The 22,754-nt window shown below is 43.4% G+C and overlaps 1 protein-coding gene across 4 annotated transcripts in view; it reads right to left on the bottom strand.

Moving 5' to 3' along the window:
• Positions 1 to 22,754, bottom strand: part of SAMD4A (sterile alpha motif domain containing 4A) — a 227,237-nt gene that overhangs the window by 90,127 nt on the left and 114,356 nt on the right. The window lies entirely within an intron of this gene.

Raw genomic sequence — 22,754 nt, 5'->3', positions numbered from 1 at the left:
TAAACAGGGGCTTCCCAGGTGGTACCAGTGGTAAGAATCCGCCAGCCAATGCAGGAGATGCAAGAGACATGGGTTAGATCCCTGGGTCAGGAAGATCCCCTGGGGAAGGAAATGGCAAACCACTCCAGGATTCTTGCCTGGAAAAAATCCCATGGACAGAGAAGCCTGGCGGGCTATAGTCCATGGGGTTGCAAAGAGTCGGACACAACTGAACACATACACACACACAAACATGGGTTAACAGTACATTTTGCCTTAACTGGCCTTTAAGAAGTAGTTTGTTCTGCAGACTGATAGCTATCCATGGGACCTGGGATGATAGGAAAGAAAGCTCCCTGCCAGAAAAGTCATTCCTAATACCTAAAGACCTGAACTCTGGTCCACTGACGACTGTATAAGGGATAAAGCTTTCACAAAGTATCTGCAAGGTTGAAAAGGCATTTCTGGAATTTAGCAGAAGGGCTTCTTAATTCTAGTGAGGCACAAACACTTCAGACCAAGCTCAAGAGTCAGTGTTGATCATGAGCTACAAATGCACCAGCTGCGTATGATAAGGCCTCTCAAGAGGAAGGAGTATATTCAAAGAACAATATCAAGGGAGGAAGGCATGGTATGTCATAAAAGAATGTGGGCTTCAGAGTCAGGCACACAAATCCCAGCTCTGCCACTTAATCGGCAATGGAACTTGGGTAAGTTCCGCAACCTCTCTGAGCCTCAGCTCCCTCATCAGTCAAGAGTGCCACCAACAGCACCTGCCCCTCCCTGTGTTACAGGACTAAAGGGGGTGAGGCAACAAAAAGACCAGTCAAGTACTTGATGATAGAAATAATTCCTTCTATTTGTCTCTGCCTTAGTCAGGCCCACGTTAGAGTCATGTTGGGTGGTTTCCGATACCAAGTTTTAAAAATAATAGAGGCCAGAGATGATCCAGGAAAGGCCATTAACCATTATCAGAGTTGATACAAAGCTACAGTAATCAAGACAGCATGGTACTGGCACAAAAACAGACATATGGATCAGTAGAACAGAATAGAGACCTCAGAAAGAAACCCACACACCTATGGTCAATTAACCTTCAATGAAGGAGGCAAGAATATACAATGCAGAAAAGACAGTCTCTTCAGCAAGAGGTGTTGGTAAAGTTGGACAGCTGCATGTAAATCAAGGAAGTTAGAACATGTCTTCTTGCCACACACAAAAATAAACTCAAAATGGCTTAAAGACTTAAATATAAGGCATGATAACATAAAACTCCTAGAAGAGTATACAGGCTAAACATTCTCTGACATAAATCATCCAGTGTTTTATTAGGTTAGTCCCCCAAGGCAATAGAATAAAAGCAAAAATAGATAAATGGGACCTAATCAAACTTACAAGCTTTTGTACAGCAAAGGAAACCATAAACAAAACAAAAAGACAACCAACGGACTGGGAGAAGTATTTGCAAATGATGTGACTGACAAGGGCTTAATTTCCAAAATACGCAAGCAGCTCATACAACTCAACAACAAAAAAACAAACCACCCAATTAAAAACGGCCAGAAGACCTAAATAGACATTTCTTCAAAGAAGACACACAGCAGAACAACGGGCACGTGAAAAGATGCTCAACATCACTAATTATGAGAGAAACGCAAATCAAAACTACAGTGAGGTACCACCTCCCCCAGGAGAATTGCCATCATTAAAAAAGTCTACAAATAACAAATGCTGGAGAAGGTATGGAGAAAAGGGAACCTTCCTATACTATTGGTAGGAATGTAAGTTGGTGCAGCCTCTCTGGAAAAGAGTATGGGGATTTCTCAAAAAACTGAAAATAGAGTTGCCATATGACCGAGCAATCCTACTCCTGGGATATATGTTTGTACAAAACTATAATTAAAAAAAAATACATGTACCCCTATGCATAGCAGCACTATTCACAACGGCCAAGACATGGAGACAACCCAAATGTCCACTGAATGATGAATGGATAAAGATGTGGTACATATATACAATGGAATACTACTCAGCCATAAAAAAGAATGAAATAACGCCATTTGCAGTAACACAGATAGACTTAGAGATTGTGATACTAAGTGAAAGATAAATACCATATGATATCACTTATACATGGAATCTAAAATATGACACAAATGAACTTACAGACAAAACAGAAACAGACTCAGAGAACAGACTTCAAGTTGCCAAGGGTGAGGAGGAGAAGGGTGGATTGAGAGTTTGGGATTAGCAGATACAACTTTTATATATGGAATGGATAAACAACAAGATCCTACTGTATAGCACTATACTCAATACCCTGTGATAACCCATATGGAAAAGAATATGAAAAAAGAATGTACATGTAGGTAAAACTGAACCACCTTGTTGTACAGTAGAAATTAACACACCATTGTAAATCAACTACCCTTCAATAAAACAAAATTTTAAAAAATTATCAGAGTTGGAAGAGGTAGAAAGTGAAAAGGTGAAAGAGCTTATAACTGAATATGAAGAGATGCTTTACTTTTTTCAAGTAGGGATTTCATAAGGAGATAGACAGTCAACTACTTGAAACAGAAGTCTTCAAACAAGCATGAGAGAAAAAGATTGGATGTGGAGAATAAGGGAAGTGCCAGAATGACAAAAGACTCAGAAGAGTCACCAAGGAAGGTTCTACAACTTCCATCCTAGGGACTTGAAGAATCGAGATAGATGACCCAGCTAAGCAGTCAGATAAAAATATAATGCAAGCCACATGTGTAATTGAAAATTTTCTAGTATTAAAAGGGGGCTTTCCTGGTGGCTCAATGGTAAAGAATCCTCCTGCCAGTGCAGAAGATGCAGGTTTGATCTCTGGGGCAGGAAGGTCCCCTGGAGAAGGAAATGGCAACTCACCCCAGTATCCTTGCCTGGGAAATCCCATGGACAGAGGAGCCTGGGAGGCTATAGTCTGTGGGGTCACAAAAGAATCAGACATGACTTAGCAACTAAATAACAACAACAACAGCATTAAAAGAATAGTAAAAAGAGGAGGTGAAATTAATTTTAATGATATATTTTATTTAACCATTATACAATTATATGTATCACTATATTATTATTTTAACTTGCAATCAATATAAAATTATTGATGAAACATTTTGCATTCTTTTCTTTGTACTAAGTGTTCAAAATCCTGGGTACACTTCGTATTACCAAAGGCAATCTACAGATTCAGTGCAATCTTTATCAAAATACCAATGACATCTTCACAGAACTAGAGCAAATAATTTTAAAATTTGTATGGGAACACAAAAGACCCTGAATAGACAAAACAATCTTAAGAAAGAACAGAGTCAGAGGAATCACACTTCCTGACTTCAGGGTGGGCAGGCGTGCTACGTCACTTCAGTCGTGTTCGACTCTGTGCAACCTTATGGACTTGTAGCCTAGCTGGCTTCTCTGTCCATGGGATTCTCCAGGCAAGAATACTGAAGTGGATTGCAATGCCCTTCTCCACCCTAGCTTCAGACTATACTACAAAGATATAGTAATCAAAAAAGTATGATACCAGCACAAAAATAGACACATAGATCAATGGAACAGGATAGAGTCCAGAAATAAACCCATGCACATATGGTCAATTAATTTACAACAAAGCAAGCAATAATATACAATGGAGAAAAGACACTCTCTTTAATAAGTGGTATTGGAAAAACTGGACAGCTACATATAAAAAAAATGAAATCAGAACATTCTTTAACATCATATACAAAAATAAACCCAAAATGGATTAAAAACCAAAAATGTAAGACCAGAAATGATTAAACTCTTTAGAAGAAAACCTAGGCAGAACACTCTTTGACATAAATCACAGCACTATTTTTTCTGGATCCATCCTATAGCAGAGGAAATAAAAGTGAAAATAAAATACACAGGACCTAATTAAACTTTTGCAGAGCAAAGGAAACCACTGACAAAATGAAAAGACAACCCACTGAATGGGAGAAAATATCTGCAAATGATGTGACCAATAAGGGGTTAATTTCCAACATATATATATATGTATATACACAGTTCATACATCTCAACATCAAAAGAAGTTAAAAAATGGACAGAAGAACTGAATAGACATTGTCCCATAGAAGAAATACAAATGGTCAACAAGCACAAGAAAAGATGCTCAATACCACTAATCATTGGGGAAATGTAAAAAAAAAACCACTATGAGATATTACCTCACACCTGTCAGAATGGCTATCATCAAAAAGACTACAAATAACAAAAGTTGGTGAGGGTGTGGAGAAAAGGGAATCCTTGTACACTGTTGGTGGGAATATAAACTGGTGCAGTCACTGTGGACAACAGCATGGCGCTTTCTCAAAAAACTAAAAATAGAACTACTATATGATCCAGAAATTCTACTCTTGGGTATATATTTGAAAAACAAAACAAAACAAAACACGAATTGTAAAAGATACATGCACAATGTGCACAGAAGCATTATTTACAGTTTTCAAGGTGTGCAAGCAATCTAACTGTTCATCAACAGATAAATGGATAAGGATGTGGTGTATACACAATGGAATACTACTCAGCCATAAAAAAGAATGAACATGGGTGGACTTGGAGGGTATTATCTAAGTGAAATAAGTCAGACAGAGAAAGACGAATACTGTGTGCTATTACTTATATGTGGAATCTTTAACAGGACAAACTAGTGAATATTAGAAAAAGGAAGCAGACTCAGATATGGAGAACAAACTTGTGGTTACCAATGGGGAGAAGGAAGGGGAAGGGGGAGTACAGGGGTAGGAGATTAAAAGGTGCAAACTATTATGTGTAAAATAAACTACAAGAATATCTTGTACAACACAGGGAATATAGCCAATATTTTATAATAACTATAAGTGGTGTCTGAACTTTAAGAATTGTGAATCACTCTATTGTACACCTATAACTTACACAATATTGTACATCAACTAATTTTTTTTTAATCCAAGGTGCACTCTGCCACATCTCAGCTTGGGTTAGCCACAGCTGAATGCCCAGAGGCCATGTGTGGCTGGTGGCTACTGAACCGGCTAGCACAGGGCTAGAGACATTCAGATGGGGAAGGGGGGTGGGAGGGCGCAGATGACCTCAGCAGGTCCCTCCAAGGTTCCTGACTCTATATTTAGCAAATTGCCACCTGACACAAGACAACTCTTGTGCATTCCAGTAAGTATACAGGCTTTCTTTCAAAGTTGCTTTAAGAGATGAAGAAATCACCAATTCTAATTTTCTCATCGATACATTTCCAGCAAACACCTGGCATGTTTTACATTATGGATATGCTTAGGATGAAGATAAAGTCTTTTCATTAAGCCCAAGGAACTAAAGAGTCACTGGCAAGCAAAAGGGCCTGAGAAGAGGTGAATCTATGCCTGATGCCAACGTTGATCACATGTAGCCAGTGCATACCCTGGAAAAAGGATGTTTAAAAATGAAATTTGGGAACAAGCTTTAATACAAATCCATGAGGCTAAGGAACTCCCTAGCTTTTTGTGAGGTCACTTCCCTGTTTGGGTAGTCTACCCTTCCACAAAAGGTCAGCCTAAAAAAATCAGAAACAAAAACAAAATGGAAATAGGACTCAGAGTACAAACTGAACATCTGATCTCCATGTAAGCCCGCTCTGCCAGGGATTAGCCTGGGATCCAGGGAAGGAATAAGCACAGCAAAGAGGAAAAGAAAACCAAAAGCTGCTGACCCTGGTCCCTTTCAGGCCTGAAATGCTTCTTTCTCTACCTTTGGGACAGGGGTGCTTGGATGCTGTGGGGCTATGGTGTGGCCAAGAAGACAACTATGACTTACTGCCTCTGGGAACATGGAAATACGATGGCCTTCTGACGGCCAACTGGATCAAACTGTTTCTGCCACTGCTCCAGCTGCCATGCTGACAGCTAACAGTACTCAATGTTTTCTATGTGCTAGGCACTCTTCTAAGCTCTGTGCATGTAATTCCTCATTTAATCCTCAGATGAAGCTTATGAGACAGGTCCTATTACAGTCTTACTTTATGGATGGGGACACCAGAGGCACAGAGAGGTCAAGTAACCTGCCTCCGGTTCCCCAGTTAGTGAGGAGGCAGAATGAGGGATGCAAATTAGCATAAAGATACATAATGACTATCATGCTAGAGGAGCTTGGCTGTAAGCTAAATACATTAATATTTACAATACATAACTAATTATATACTATATATATAATTATATACTGCATATATAATACATATGTAATTATATAACACATTAAAATATAATTATATAGCATGTAATTACATGCGAATTGTTTATGCTTGAATTATATTTACAAATATAATAATGTAGAAATATTAAAAGAATACATGGATCGGCAGAAGAGTTGGGTCAGCTGTGGAAGAGTAGAAAAAAAGAAGTTACAGAGAACAGTGTACTTTTTGTGGTTTTCAAATACGTCCATTATGTCTTTGACAGTCCTCTCCAAAAGGTGGAGCCAATCAACTCCTTCTAGATGCAGGCTGTAGTTAATGAATCACTTCTATCAAATGGAATGTGTTAATAGCGGAAGCAATAGGGTGTGACTTGACAGACTGGGTTATAAGCAGCATTGCAGCTTTTCCTTTGCTCTCTCTTGGGTTACTCATTCTGGGGGGAGCCAGCGGCCATGTTGGGAGGATACTCAAGCAACTCAATAGGGAGGGAGGTCTGATGGTAAGGAACTAAGTCCTGCTACCAACAGCAGGACCAACTTGGAAACTGAATTCCTGGCCCCAGTGAAGCCTTCAGGTGATTATACACCAGAGAACATCTTGAAGGACCCTGAGTCATATTCCTGATCTAGACAAACTGTGTGTGATAACACATTTATGGTTGTATTAATATTAAGCTTCTAAGTTGGGGTAAAGATAACCAATACACCTATCCAAGTGCCCCTCTAGGAAAATGGAAGTCTTAGCCCTTTGGCTTTGAGTAGTTCTGTCCTCTGAGTAAAGTCATCATCATTCTGAGCTGGACTCATGAAGCTCACCGGTTGCCACTAAATGCTCCCCTCACTTACTGTCCCTCATCCTGGTTATCTGCTCACCACACAGCCTCTTGACTATGATAGCACTCCAGGTACCTTCAGGGAGAGGATGAGCTGACCATACAGATGAGGGATTTCTAGATTCTGTGATGATGATGGTTTTTCAGGGCCACTTAATAAGTGGTTTCTGATTATGATGTATCTTCCTGTGGAGCCCTTCCTGTGCTGATTATATGGACGGTGAGTACATCTTGTCCCTCTGAGTACATGAGGTCCCTCCTCATGGCGCAGGGTCTAGTTCCCTGCTTTCTAGGTAGTACTGAATCAACCTCTCAGGGGAGTATTCCCAGGGGCTAACAAGAGAGAGAATCTCCACCTTCAAATAGAAGCCAAGCAGGCACACAGGGACTTGGGACAGGAATGGCAGTTCCTGCCCAGTTGCCCACTGGCTTTCTTTGTAGCATACACACCACTTTCCAGGGAGAAGGGGCCTTTACTGAGATGTGTATTCAAGGGATTCTCCTTATTGAGAAGACCCAGGAATCCTCAAAATGTTCAATCACTTCCATGATGCAGTTTCTATTATTATTCACGCCAGTATCACCCTAGTCAGTCAGACAGTCTAGAAAACAGAAGTCCAAGAACAAGGTTCAGTCTCTTCTCAACTCTCCTCTATTACTTCCTCTAAATATTTCCTCTATTATTCCTCTGGATAAGGAGCAGAGATAAGAGTTTGCTGGATGTCTTAGGTGAGCAAAAGCTAATGATTTATAATGTATAAACTGGTGACATATGAGTAGTAAAAAAAAAAAAAAAATCCTGAAAGAGCTATAATTAAAGACCATGAGGATTAGGAAACTGTCCCAGTGATTCTTGGAGTGACAAAGAATGTGTTTAAATACCAAGTCTGGTATTATTACTACACAATGGTATGTCAATGTTTAAGGGCTCCAGTTGTTAGTAAATTACCCTTAAATTGCTATTTTATTATACCCTTGTTTTCAGTTTAATAACATTTACCATAAAAGGGTTTCTCACAAGTGTATTTAGGCAATTTGCTGATGCGAGAAATGGCTGGAAATTAAATGCACACATTCAAGAACTACAGGTTAAATAAATGTGCTAAAGGCAGAAATACCAGTGGGTTTTAAATGGTCAAATGCTCTCTGGAAGAATTTGTATTACAAACTCAATCCTAGAATATCATGTAATAAGGGCTTCTAAATGCAGTACATCTCTGCACAGATCAGGGACAGGGCAGCAGGAACACGACACATCATGAATGTGGCAGGGAGGGGAGCTGAGAGGGCACCTAAAAATTTTGGGGGAAAATGGCAAATACCAACATGGCAAAGGATGAGATTCCTGTGTCGGCACCTGCATTTGCCTACTGTCTCTCAAGCGATCCTCTTGAGCTAGAGATGGCTAAAGAAACATCCCCATCATGTGGGGGAGCCCAGCAAAATATGTGGATTAGCCCAGCTGTGACGGGGGACCCAGATAACATGGGGTTCCTGAGCTCCTAGAACTGCAAGTGGTGCTTTGAGCAGACACAAAGGATTGAGAAGATAGAAACCTCGTCCTATTTTTAAGGAGGGTAATTGCTGGCTGGTGGGCCCCGTGGATCCCTGCCTGTTGGTGGTCAGGCCCTTGTGTACTCTCTCTTAAAACTGAATCTGAACAGCAGCACGTGACCAATAGAGAATGATGGAGAAATTCTGAGATTAAGTTACAAAAAGCATCGCAGCTTCCACCTCACTTTCTTGGTTCACTTGCTCTGGTGGAAGTGATGGTCATACCAACCTATGAAGACACTCAGGCAGCCCCAAGAGAGGCCTGTATGGGGAGGAACCCAGGCCTCCTGCTAACAGCCAGCACCAACTTGCCAGCAATGTGAGTGAACCACCTTAGAAGTGAATTCTCCAGCTCTAGTCAATATCTGGATTACAACCTTGCAAGAAATCTTAAGCCAGAACTACCCAGAGAGACAATCCCAAATTTCTGACCCTCAGAAAACTGTGAGATAAATGTTGTTTTGTGAAGCCATTAAGTTTGGGGGCAATTTGTCATACGGCGATAGTTAACTAGTACTATTTACCTCAGTGAACTCTGGGAGTTGGTGATGGACAGGGAGGCCTGGCATGCTGCGATTCATGGGGTTGCAAAGAGTCGGACATGACTGAGCGACTGATCTGATTACCTTCATGTTACTTGGTAAAAAAGAATCACTCGAGAATGCTTCTGCCGTTTCAACTTACTAGAAAAGTCAGGGACCTGTGTGGTAGACTCTACAGCCCATTATAACCACCAGCAATTCCTCTAAGAACAGGACAATGGTTAGGTGCTAGTCATTCACAGGCACCTGACTGTCCTCAACGGGCAAGAACCAGGTCCCTCTGACCCCAGCAGATACCTACAATGACCCCCCCTCTGCTCCCAAGCCATCTTGTCATCTCTTCAATGAGGAGTTTCCATCTGAGTCCTTTTCTCCCAGGTATGGGCATAGCTGGCCATTCTAGGAGGTCTTCTTTGCTCCTGAGCGATCCAGGCCAGCAGTGGATCTCAGCACAGGTCAAGTTAGGGTTGGAATTCTCCTTCGGGCTTCTGACCTCCTTCTGGCAATGACTAGCTCTCCTAGGTCTGAGGCTGTCCCTTCCCTAAGGGCACATAAGACGGGCCAGCTCCCCCAGCCACTTGCCTCAGTTCTGACTCTGGCCTGAAGAGTGCAGGTATCTCCCACAGCTGTATCTCCAGCCCAGGTTAAAACGTGTAAAACTGAACTCTTGCTTTCACTGTCACTAGATCTGCACCTTTGGTCTTCTTATCTATCTCAGCACATGGCTTTTCCATCTTCACAGGAGCTTAGGTGGAAACCCTGGAGCATCCTTGACTGCTCTTTTTCACAACTTATACTTTATCTGTTAGCAAATCCTATGTGCTGGGTCTTCAATATATATATCCAGAATCTATTCTTTACCATGCTTCTGCATTCCACCTCCACACCCCGCAAACAGTCTGTTATCAACATAACAAGCAGGATGATCTTTTTATACAAGAAGATAAGTCGTGTCACTTCTCTGATCAAACATTCCAATAGTAGAAGGCAGAGAGTAAAAGCCATATGGGTGGGCGGTGTTCAGTTGCTAAGTCATGCCCGACTCTTTGTGATCTCATGGACTGTAGCTCGCCAGGCTCCTCTGTCTGTGGGATTTTCCAGGCAAAAATACTGAAGTGGGTTGCCATGTCCTTCTCCAGGGGATCTTCCTGACCCAGGGATCGAACCTGCATCTCCTGAGTCTTCTGCATCGACAGGCGGGCTCTTTACCACTGTGCCACCTGGGAAGCCCTGAAAGCCACAGAGAGGCTTACTAGCCCCTCTGTGATCTAGCTTCACTTCCTTCTACAGTCCCACATTCATGTCAGTCCATCCTGGCTCCCTTGCTGTTCTGTACATGGCAGACCTCGCCCTAATCCCCAACCTTTGCACTGGCTGTTTTTCAGCCTGGAATGTTCTTCCCTCAGATCCACATTCACCCTCCCTCAGCTCTGTCTTTGCTCAAATGCTACTTTCTTAGTGAGACTTTCTCTGCCCACACTGTAAAACTGCCCACATGACCCCCTCACCCCACACCTCCTTATCTCCCTGCCCTGCTTTACTATGTTGTTCTCCACAACATTCATCACATGACTTGCTGTGTACCACACTGCTTCCATCCTTCTCTACTAGAACAAAACCTCACAAGAGTAGTGACTTTCTCCATGTTCCCTTGCATTACCATCTCCTTATTAATCACATTTTAAAATGGCTATATAAAATTGTCTCCAGGCCTTTTGTTTGAGAGTGGTTTTATTAGACTTTGGGGTTTCTTACTCAAAATCTGAGGTACTTCCTAGAAATTTAAAAATTTCCTTTAAAAAAAGGAACAGAAGGTACCAACTGTCACCCCAAAACTGTTCTGTCACATCTTTCTTGTTTGATTCTTGAGGAATTCTGATTAATATTAGCTTTAACGTCAAATAAATTAGGAATATGTAAAAACGGAAAATAAAATGATTAGCTCAGTTTTCAAGACCTTTACTCCATCCCCCATTTCAATATTCTACTTAGGATGGAAAATTTCCCCAACTGCTAGAAAACAAAAGCGTAATGGGTGCTTTTTCTGCTGGTAACTGACACCAATTAAAGTAATCTTCATGATAAAGATTTGTTAGGCTGAGACAGCAGAATTAAACGCATTTAATGCAACTCTTTGGCAAACATCTGTTGAAGAAAGAGACAAAACCAGTGCCAACAGGGTCGTGTTAAGACTGTTACACGTCCCAGTTTTTTTAGCCATAAGTGATCATATTAAAATAAAAGCTCATAGGAATGGGTCTCCAAAGAGTCATATATTAATAAATTAGAGATGAAGGAAATGTTACCTTACTCTTGACAAATGCAAGGCAAATCCCTGCAAACCACATTCGGCTAGTGTTTTTTTTTTTTACTCAAAACCCCTCCAAGGACAGGCTATAAATGTTCCAAAAGCAAGAGGTTTTCCCACTCACTAATCTTCAGTGCCACTCTCTCCCTCCAGACCACCACTGACAAACCCCACATACCACAAAATGACTCTCCAATCATATTTCAGAATAATAAATTAGCAATCCTCACGCTGACCTTACAGAGGAACAAAACAGGCTCCACACTCCTGCACTTAGAGGGAGGCCTTGCTCTATAAGAAGCAATGGAAATAAGAGCCTGAAAAGAAGCACACCGTGGTCCAGGGAGCCACTTGCAATGAGCTTTGTTACCGAAGAACTCCAAGACCAAAATCCTTGGCAATGTCCAGATAAAATCACCAAGGGAGTGTCAGGAGGAATGTAAACAGGCCAAATCACAAAGCAGTAATCTGTGCTTGATCCAGCAGACCCAACTGAACAACAGCCGTTTCACACAATATTCAAACCATTCAATCCTAAAGGAAATTAACTCTGAATATCCATTGGAAGGACTGATGCTGAAGCTGAATCTCCAATACTTTGGCCACATGATGCAAACAGCTGACTCCAAACACTGGGCAAGATTGAGGGCAGGAGGAGAAGGGGGTGACAGAGGATAAAATGGTTGGATGGCATCATCGACTCAGTGGACATGAGTTTGAACAAAACTCCGGAGACAGTGAAGGACAGGGAAGCCTGGCATGCTGCAGGCCAGGGGGTCGCAAAGAGTCAGATACAACTGAGCAGGTAAACAACAATACAAATCTGTCAAGGGCCAGAGTGAACATCTCTGAGCACATGGAGCTTTACAATGTCTTGAAGTGAGAGCCTGGACTATCGACTCACTAGGTCCCATGCTTTCTAAAATAATGAGGAAGTTGCTTGACAAAATTTCCCATTTTAAGAGATGAGAATCCAAAGTGTGAGAGTGAATGTGAGTGCCCTGGGATGTGTGTAAATGTTATCACCAGGGAACAGCACACACATATGCCTAACATACCCATGATGGAAAAGTTGACAGTAAAATGTATGCATCACTAGTTAGGTAGGAAATCTTAAATATATGTACAAGTTATTCAACGGAGGATAGAATGGACAAATATGTGAAGGTAAGATATCTAAATCCATGATCACAAATTAACTGTTAATGTACTTGAAAAGGGGGCTTGGTTAACTGCCTGAGGACAGAGTTGGGTGACCAACCCTAGGACAGAGCCAATCCCACCCTGGAGTCCTCATTACCCACAGCCCTGCAGAGGGAGTTAGAGGCACACCGCCCTTTTGGGATCTCTGGAGCTATTAGCCACCTCCAGGAATTTATGCAAAGGCAAGCAGAAAAGGCAGGTTATTTTCACCTCTTACTTGTGCACTGAATTCATTTTCAGGTTAGTAGGTCTGTTGAGGCAACCAGACAGAATGAGACGTTTTAGATTTTTTGAGGAGAGTTACTTTTTAATTTCTGTAGTCCTCTCGGTCAGTGGGGTCTGAAGGAAAAAAGATATGAAGAACAGTGGTAAAGGATGAAATTCTCTAATCAGAAATGAGAACGGCCGAGGCCATTTCCCTCCTTCTGGGCACCTCACTGTGAAATTAAACAGAGTCAAAGGCCAGTGGCTGTACTGCAATCAGGAAGACTGACCAGATGAGGACACTCTGCTTTAGGAGACTTTGTGGGGATGTTGCCAGAGGAGTCAAGAGCTCAGAGCCCTTAGTTACAATGTCTGTGGACACGGGCCTCTTGATCCTGCTTCCTGAGTCTCAAAATGCACCATCTAGAATTCTAAACTAAAGGAAGACATGAAAACAGTGAGTGGACTTAGGCCACACTAGTTCAGAGCAGGGAGTGACAGAAGCCGCCTGTTTGCTTTTAATCTGGCTTTACACCACCACCTTTGGAGGTGCATGTATTTATTAATCCACTGGATATTTATCTTTTGTCCCTGTCCATGTATGTGCCCTGGTTCTATGATCCCACTTTTTCAATGGGGTACAGGGTCAGAGGAAACTTTCTTACCCCATAGAAATATCTGTAATACAAAGAATTTGGAAAAGAGTTAGACTAGAAGGGTAGAGAAATATTTTTTAAATATCTCCATTGATAGAATAGGCAACTCTGTAAGGAGCAGAATCCATTTTCTAAAAATAACCCCAAAGAACAGATACATTCATATGTGTGGCTGAGTCCCTTAGACGCTCACCTGAAACTATTACAACATTGTTAACCCGCTCTGCTGCTGCTGCTGCTGCGTCGCTTCAGTCGTGTCTGACCCTGGGCGACCCCATAGACGGCGGCCCACCAGGCTCCCCCGTCCCTGGGATTCTCCAGGCAAGAACACTGGAGTGGGTTGCCATTTCCTTCTCCAATGCATGAAAGTGAAAAGTGAAAGTGAAGTCGCTGAGTCTTGTCCGACTCTTCGTGACCCCATGGACTGCGGCCTACCAGGCTCCTCCGTCCATGGGATTTTCCAGGCAAGAGTGCTGGAGTGGGGCTATACCCCAATACAAAATAAAAAGTTTAAAGTTTGGAAAAAAAATAATAAAATAACCCCAGAGCCTCCAGGAGACCTCCAGCCAGCATCAAAAACATGATTTACCAGAAAAACATGAAGAAGAGCTTAATCAATTATGATTATAGCAATGGAGACTTAAACGTTGGCTGTTTAAATCCTAAGAGATTATTATTTATTAAGTATTCTTTGCTGTAGACACGCCCTGTTTAGGTCCAAACTCATTCCCTCCTCCCTGCCATCATCCATGACATGGTTTAGAAAGCAACCTCCTTCCTTGAATCCTATTGATTTACTTTGGCCCTCACTGCTTCTCTCTACCACATTGCCTGGCTCAATGACAAACAATACTTTTTCTCTTCCATTAGACTGTTGGCTCCTTGAGGCCAGGGCCAGCATCTCCTGCTTACATGTCTATTTGTTTGCCGAGGTCATTGCTGATCACACATGCTTGCTAGACCAAACTGGACAAAGACACCCATGCTTTTCTATCACAGCTAATGACACAGATCTGTTCCTTCTCGGCTTCGCTGGTCTCTGGTTAGCATGCTAAGGGTCAACAGCAGAGCTCTCTGGACCAGAGCAGAATGGTGATGGGACACTGAGTCCCAGCAGAAGGGGAGGGCTGGCCTTTCTTCATAAGTGGACGCCATTTTCATATCAGCGCCCTCCCAAAGGTCTATCCACTCTGCGAGCTCTTCCTACCCACCCACCTCTACAAACACACACACACACAAGTAGAGAAGCTGAACAGCCTGGAGACTTGGATCCCTGGACACAGGTTATAAGTACCTAAGATAGGCTCAGTTGTCCTGGGGCTCCTTTCTGAGGTATTCACTTCCAAGAACTCTAAGTAACTTGAGGGAAAGGAAAAGAAAGAAGATAAAGCTGAGTGACTTCGAGCAGATTCCAGCTGTATTGTCTGGGTCTGGATCTCAACCTTCCCTTTAGTTAGCTGTGTGACCTTGGGCACATGGGTACATGTCAGGGCCTCATCCGGAAGATGGGATGCGCCATTGGACTGTAGCACTGTGTGAATTATTTAATCTGTGTAAAGCACGGAGACCACCATCTGGCCCATCGTGAATGCTCTCGAATTGTTAGCAACAGTCCCTATTATCTGAGGGATGAGGATGTGGCTCCCTGGGACCCTCCCTTACAGGATGGGGAAGGGAAGAAAGGGAGGTTCTCCAAATGCAGGGAGCTGCACACCTCGGAACTTGTTAGAAATGCAAATTCAGGGCCCCTCCCTAAATCTACTGGAATCAGAAACTGTGTCATTAAAAACCCCTTCAGGTGATTCAGATCCAGGCTTATGTATTGAGACCCACTGGTCAAAAAAGCTAAGGGAAAATCATGGCCTTCATGATGAAGGCACCTCCAATTTCCAGCGCTTGGGATGATCACAGCATAAGGCTGGTGTGAAACTGAGTGGGAAAACCAATTTCTTACCAGGAGACGGGCTGAGAGAGATTGATTCGAAGGGCAGCAGGAACCTATTTTTAAGAGGAAATTGCTTGATTAAACAATTAACTAACAAATAAGCGAGCAAAACGCCGTAATATTTCCGGGACAGGGCTGATTTCTTAAGTTTTCCATTCAGTCATCTAGCCAGGTAAAAGGAGTGAGAGCACCTTCCAAGGCTACACAGATGGGTCAGGATTTGGCCCACGTGGGTTTTAAGAGTGTTTTCAAAACAAGAAACAAAGACTGAGCAGGCCTGGGATGGCTTGTGAAGACAAAGAAGGTGAAAATTCCCGTCATAAAGCATCGTTCCCATAGAGTCACATGCCCACAAACCAACCCCACAGCTAGTTTCCCAGAGTTATGGGTGGCTCCAAGGAAGAGGGTGAAAAGGGTTCTGCAGGAGACCCAGAGGAGCCTGGACTGCAAAACCAGGGCATTACCTCTAAACAGTTGCTCCGGAGAGCTGTTTGGTGAAGAAGTTATCAACTCAAAGGTCTGACGATGAATCACGTAACAGATACAGCAACAGGAGCAAAATTCACTTGATTAGAGGACCATAATATTTTGCTGAGTTTGGGGGGAGGGCACAGACGCTGAATAGGTTATATGGAGCTGAACACATTACAGTTGAAGCAGATGTTAGGTGAAAAAGCTGTGAGTTGCTGGAATGATCACATAAGGGATTGCTCCATCTCCTCCCTCTACACTTGATCCTCCTCCTTTTCTTCCCTCCTCTGGTGTCCACTGGGCACAGATCAGCATTATTGAGTGTCCAGCTGGGTATTGTGATGTCAGAGGCATTGCCCACAGTGGACATGCCAGGGAGACTAGCTGCCCAGCCATGTCTGGGAACACACGGTCCTGATTTGAGCTCCCATGACACCACGTGACACCACACTTCCTCCCTCTACCCGACTACATCTCACATCTTCACATCTCCAGAAGTCCTTATCCTCCCCTCCCCAAATCAGTATGGTGCTTCAGGGAAACCGAGGCACAGAGAAACTCTTCAAGGTCAGGCAGCCACACTCTGGTATGACCATGAACATTGCCAAAGCTTCCTGACCGCCTGTCCACACCAGTCCAGGGAACCCGGCTGCCTTTTATAGAAAGTTTCCACACACCTTCTATTCCTAACCCCGATTACAAGCATCGCCGGTCTGCGTGCCTCCGAAGCACCAGCCGACTCTGTGTCAGAGCCTTAGTAACACACCTCATTTAGGACCATGAGCACAGCTTGTTTGCACAGGACCCTGAATTCCTGATATTCTTCTTGGGCTGCTTTTTTTTTGTTTTTATTTCAAACACAGCTAACTACTCAGGCCTTTATATATCAAGAAAGCTGACTTGATTCTCCAAGAAAAATCAGCAGCTTACCACACACGATTGTTCTTGGTCATCCCCAAGATGCCAAGAATGTCAAGAGTCTGCAGTTTGGGGTTAGGAAGAATATGTTGTTCCTAACAGACCATGGAGAGGCAAGACACAACTTTTTTGTTTTCATTTTTCAAGCTAACTAACAGAACTGAGACAATGAAAGATAATCTATAAATAAATACACAGATATATACATGTGCACACATACATATATGTATTTTAAAGTTATCAGAATGTCTTGACCTTGAGATCTAAAATGGGTAGTCTTTGGAAGAAAAGGAAGCAAGATCCTTAGAATAAGATCTACTTGTGAAGGTGAATAACAGATATATAACCTTCAGCACATGGCTTGCTCCACTACTCACTAACAGATTCCAGCGCCTAAATAAAGCCTCAGAAAGCACACATATGGGCAGAACCAGCTCATGTATAAAACAACTGATGGGCTAAGACAGGGAGCTCTCACCAGCCAATAAGGTAACTTGGTTTCTCAATACTACAGAAGTGCATTTCAACCGTGTAGTAAATAAAATAAAACTTCATTGTACACGAACCCCAGTGTCCCCCATGTGATCCACCTCTGCTGCTGCCTCATGTGACCGGTCTCCCAATTTAGAGCGTAACCAACTCCCAATGACCTGTAATAACACCATTCCCAAATTAGAGCTCTCAATTTGACTTGGCCTCGGTCCCTCCCTTAAAGCAAAATAAAGCATCCGTTTTCTCTTTTTCACATTCATAATACTCTCCTTTTGGAGTTGCCAACTCAAACCCTGCTCCAGTCAGATTGAGCCCTTCCTCTATTTTTTTTTTTTTTCTGGTTAGCCAAAGAGCCTGATGGAAAAACACCAAGAGACAAAAACAAAAACAAAATCAGATGAAAATTCCAAGTAAGTGACATTCAGCTGGAAAAGCGATGATTCACATGCAAATAAAAATCTCCCTGAATTCACTGTTATATGACGCAAGCCCCTGGCTTCGACATAAAAAGGGCAGAATGAAATCACCCACAATTAAACTCACCCTGGAATACTGGAATTCTCTGGCTAGGCCTCCCCAATTAATGATAAGAAAACCCCCCACTGTAACGGAATGGAGCTAATTGTGTTGGATCCCAGGGCATCCCCATCTCAGCTGACATTCACTGCTGGACACTCCCCGGTGCAGCTTTCCCCACCTGCCCTCAGCTCTGACCTGGACGAGCAGAGCCTACAGGGAGATGAGGCTCCGGTCTCTCAGGGGCAGCCCTCCTTTCTGGGAAGACATCAGGGGAATTGTGCTGAGAACCCTGGCCCTCACACCCACACCCACCCCCGGATGCATGGGAGCTTTCTTAGTCACTCCGGGGAGCTCTCCCCAAGACTAAACAGAGCCTTGGTTGAAGCTTCGCAGCATCAGCATCCTCTGATCTCAAGTTCAGCCAGAGACAGTTCAGCACGTCACACCTCCCCTGATTGACAGATAATTTACCATTCCACTTCCCCTCTTTCTCCAGGGCAGAGGTGGTCGGACACCACTTTCTTTTTCTCCACATGCTTCCCTTAGAAGGCACACTCCATCTGCCTGAGAATCACAGAATTCTGAAGATGGAAGGGCTGTCAGAGATTCTCTAGTCCTTCCTTTACTAGTTGTGGGGCTTCCACCTTTGTTCCTCCCTGATGGTCACCTGGTCTGAGCAACTCCCTAGCTGCGGGGAGCCCACTTTTGCCATCAAAGAGAGTTAGAATTACTGAAACCCTAATCCACCTCTCTGCAACTTCTTTTCCTCCAACAAAGGTCAGTTCTTCTGAAACTACAAAGAATAAATCTATAGATACTCGTACATTCACGTTCATAGAAGCATTTTTCACCATAACCAAAAGGAACCCCCAAATCCATTGACAGAGAATAGAGAATGGATAAACAAAACGTGGGTCATAAATATAATGGGATATCATTCAGCTTCTAGAAGGAAGAAAATTCTGACACGTGCTACAACATGCATGAACCTTGAAAACATTATGCTAAATGAAAGAAGCCCCATATAAAAGACAAATATTCTATGATTCACTTTCATGAGGTACCTAGAAAAGGCAAAATCATAGAGACAGAAAGCAGAATAGTGGCTCCCAGGGATTCAGGGGAGGGGAGGTGCTATTGTTTAAAGTGGTGTATATACATGATGGAATATCACTTAGCTATAAAAAAGAACAAAATAATGCCATTTTTTTTTGGCATTACAGATTGTTAGATGGACCTAGAGATGGTTATACTGAGTGAAGTAAATCAGACATAGAAAGACAAATATCATATGATATCATTTATATGTGGAATAAAAGAGGGTACAAATGAACTTATTTACAAAACAGAAGTAGAGTCACAAATGTAAAAAACAAACTTATGGTCACCACTGGGATAGTGGAGGAGGGATAAACTGGGAGATTGGGATTGACATACACACATTACTATATATAAAACAGAGAACTAATAAGAACCTGTTGTATAGCACAGGGAACTCTGCTCAGGGCTCTGTAATGGCCTACATGGGAAAAGAATCTTTAAAGAAAAGAGTGGACATATGCATATGTGTAACTGATTCATTGTGCTGTACACCTAAAACTAACACAACACTGTAGATCAACTACAATAAAAAAAATTTTTGTGTGTGTGTAGAGTTTCTGTTGGGATGATGAAAAGGTTCTGGAAATGAAGAGTGGTGATGGTAGTACAACACTGTAAATATAATTAATGTAATCGAACTGCACACACAGAAACTTTTAAAATGGCATGTCTATTTTATTATGGAAAAATACGGGAAAAATTAAATCAACTTCCCCTTTCACAAGATAGCCATCCCCCTACATTTTCTTTTTCAGCCTTAAAACCCCCAGTTCCTTCTAATAATCTTGAGATAATATGATTTCTAGACCCCACGGCCTCCAGGCTCCCCTTCTCTGAGGCCACTCGCGGTCTCCCCAGGTCTCCCTCAGAGGCACTCCATTTAATCCCCACTGCAAAAGTGCACAGGAGGAGCCTACTGACTGCCTGTTTTGGCTGCCAGGGCAGAAAGGTCCAGCTTCAAAAAACATGCCCTATTCCACCCCCACCCCCCTGCGGCTGCTTCCCCAGCCCAGATCCATTTCCCAGACAGCTGTGGGCAGCTGCAGCTGAGAAGTGAAACCAGCAGAGGCAATTGGCGGAGGGGTGGGTGGGGGTGGGGGGCCGCATCTCAGCTGAGCACACTCTGGCCTTTCCACATATTTGCCTCATTTCTTGTAGGTGTTCAGCAAATGGATACGGGGCAGGCATGGGAGGCATCTCTCTCCAGGCACTCAGGGATGCCTCTCATCAGCTCCCACCAGAACCCACCAGCAGCCTGTGGCCAGCATCGTGGGGCTCAGGCACCCCAGCTAGACCAGCCCCTCTCGGACCATCTGGAAAAGGTTTGAAAGTTTGAAGCAGGAAAGTTCCCTTTTGGATTTTAAAGTATGTTGAAACCAAGCAGCCCGGGTGTTGGTCTGATTCCACAAGTGAGTAATCCATTTCCTGAAAGTAAACTGCTCACCCTTTGGAAGTGGACCAGGGATTTTGGGGTGCCATTTGAAATGTCACTAGCTGGGTAAATATTTACTGGCACAAGCCATGGAGCTTTTCTAGGAATGTCAGTTAATTTACGAAATTAATGACCCTTAAGGTGGCACCTTTAAAAAAAGTCAATTTGTCTTTTGTACCGGGTGAGCGGTTTTATGCCTGGGACGGGGTTATTGAGGGGAAGGGAGCTCCTCTGACTGCTTAGAATAACCACATAGAAATTAAAACCAGGTCTGACTTTAAAATCTCTAACTTCTAACTTTTCTTGACTCCTGATCTTCTATTAAAATCAGAGCCAATGATGGGTTGACTTTGGAAAACTCTCTTTTCTATGCCAATCATTTGCCTGGAGTTTCAAATGACAGGATTTGAAAAATCCCCTCTCTGTGAGTCTAGTGGCCTTGGGGCTTCCATAGAGAAGATCTCCTCTATCCCCTCTTACTCAGAGCTGTGCACATCTGGGTATACCTGGAGACGTGTCTCCCGTTCTCCCGTGTGGAACAATTTAGACTCCAACCAGGTGGCTGGAGAAAACCTTTTGCGTTAAAGAAAAAAAAGTTATTTCTCTGGGGCTCAAATGATCACTTAAACAATCCATTCAAAACGACTCCTGTGTTTCCCGCTTCACGAAACAGGCAGTCTGCAGGAAGGCATCTAAAGTTTCTGATTAAAACTGTGCAGACAGAGGACTGTTTTTGGAGCTCTGCTGGGAAGAGGAGGAGTTGCATGTGCGGCAGCCTCTGATGTAGGAATAAATCAAGCTGAGAAGCGATTCTCAGTGGAACAATCACAGAAGTTTATGAAGCTGATAGAGGAGAGGTTATTCTGGATTCCCCATCTCATGCTCAGCCTCCTGTTGGCACTCTTCAGCCTCTCACAGAATGAGCCCTTTCAATAGAGAATCTGGGAAAGTTTGTATGTGACTGTGTTGGGCTCAGGCATCACCACTACCCACTGGGGTCTTCCTAGACAGAAATGGGGGTTTCCCTGACTCTGGCATGGTCCTAGCACGGACTTTGTTCTGCGTGACAGCCACTGGTGCCTAGGTTTTAGGGCAAACCTATAGTATCCTAGAATCAGATGCCATCTACCTGCTGTTCCATTCCCATCAGGGGTACCCCAGGAAGGATATAACTGTGGCTCCAAGAGATGATGTCTCTCTCTCAGTGTTCTGCAGAACCAAGCACAGTGTGATCACTTGGGTACACAGCTGCCCCAGGCAAAGCCCACCTCTAACAGCACTGCCTGGTGGCTGACCACAGAAGAAAACAATATACTGGGTGCCAGGAACACAGGCTTGGCAATCCGGGTAGCCAGCAATGCTGAAAACGTTTTCCCTTGTTCATTCATTTCCTTCCTTTCCAACGGGCCAGGCCTATGTATGAGGCTGCTGCTGCTGCTGTTAAGTCGCTTCACTCCTGTCCGACTCTGTGCGACCCCAGAGAACGCAGCCCACCAGGCTCCCCCGTCCCTGGGATTCTCCAGGCAAGAACACTGGAGTGGGTTGCCATTTCTTTCTCCAATACATGGAAGTGAAAAGAGAAACTGAAGTCGCTTGGTCGTGCCCGACTCCTAGTGACCCATGGACTGCAGACTACCAGGCTCCTCCGTCCATGGGATTTTCCAGGCAAGAGTACTGGAGTGGGGTGCCATTGCCTTCTCCAATGTATGAGGCAGCATTGCTTAAACAGAAGTCACTGAATGCCTGAAAAATAGGACTGGGCTGTCCTGTTAGTAGAGTAGGGATTTGCTCTTAGTTTATTTCCTTTTATGCTTTAATTTGGCACATGTGTATTCTCCATCACGTTATCTTTTCTATTTATCTTTTGAAGAATGCGGCCACAGTCAGAGTACCGATCTGGAGCCGGGCATAATGGCTGATTGACCATGTGCTGAGAAACTCCGTCTTCAAGACTTCTGGGGACAAAAGTAAATGCTTAAAATACAAGTGATGGCCAGTAAATATTAATCAACAGGGTCACTGGGAGTTGGGAAATGTCAGAGAGATTTTCAAGCTGAGTCTTTGGCGGGGATGTGTGCTGGGAGGGGCTCTTGTTGAGCCTTAGGGTGTGTGTTCCCTGGTTACCACTGGTACCAGTGCTCAACAGCCCCCAGGAAACCACCTTATGCTCCTGGGTTGGCCAAAAAGTTTGTTTGGGTTTTTCTGTACCCTCTTATGGACAAACTCGAACGAACTTTTTGGCCAGCCCAATATTTTCTATGATTCTCTCCAGTACAGATCTGGCCTGGGGAGATGGAGTGGTCACAGAGGACAGCAAATGTGATGAAACATTAGAAACAGGAGACCGACAGGGAACCGAACAAGCCTCAGGTGTTTCTGCT

This window comes from Bubalus kerabau, chromosome 10 (genome assembly GCF_029407905.1).
Source record: "Bubalus kerabau isolate K-KA32 ecotype Philippines breed swamp buffalo chromosome 10, PCC_UOA_SB_1v2, whole genome shotgun sequence".
In the NCBI taxonomy this organism is placed as follows: Eukaryota; Metazoa; Chordata; class Mammalia; order Artiodactyla; family Bovidae; genus Bubalus; species Bubalus kerabau.
This window is presented reverse-complemented; position numbering and strand designations above follow the sequence as displayed.